The sequence below is a fragment of the Limulus polyphemus genome, unplaced genomic scaffold (genome assembly GCF_000517525.1).
Source record: "Limulus polyphemus unplaced genomic scaffold, Limulus_polyphemus-2.1.2 Scaffold5096, whole genome shotgun sequence".
Taxonomy (NCBI): domain Eukaryota; kingdom Metazoa; phylum Arthropoda; class Merostomata; order Xiphosura; family Limulidae; genus Limulus; species Limulus polyphemus.
This window is the reverse complement of record NW_013670706.1, coordinates 11813-12602: the sequence shown is the minus strand read 5'-3', so window position 1 is coordinate 12602 and position 790 is coordinate 11813.

Below are 790 nucleotides of genomic sequence, written 5' to 3'. Positions count from 1 at the left end.
CGTCCTCCCACGTACTTAGTCGAAACGTTGTACTATTGCTGTCATATTAACTTATTATTAAGTTTTCTTCATTACCCATTTAAGCCGTCTCCAGCCATTACTAGGTACGTATGTAATTATATATATATATATATATATAATTACATGTATGTATATATAGTCATTAATGTTAAAATACCACCTAAAATTACGACAATCAGTCAAGTCATTTCATCTACTTATCAGTAACACTATCTATGTTGTTTTACTAGAGATGTGATTATATAAGTAGCGTGATGGTTGTATAAATACTTATAGGAAGAACATTGAATTATTTGATCAACTCAATGCTAGTTATCAAGTCAACATCTTCTTAATGGGTTCGGCATCTGTTATCGTGAATTTTGTTAGTTACTTTTCATGTACAACCCACACACGAAGTGTGTACGTTCAGCTTGGTGAAATGTATACATTTTAGTTTTCCATACGAAACTTCTAATCTAACAAATTTTTACTCATGTGCTAAGCTTTGTATATTCGTGATATGGATTGGTTCAGATTTATCATTCCAAACACTAATAATTAAATTAAACAAAATTTAAATATATATATATATTCTAGTGTGTGCTTATTAGTTTCTAAAGTGTATTTAATGTTTTCCTGATATTACACTGACCACTCTTACCTAACTATTACTTACATACCAACAATGATAACAATAAAATAACCTCAAAAATTCATACTTATCACTACCCGTAGCGGGCAGAGCACAGATAGCTCTTTATGCAACTTTGTACTTAACAGCAGCCGA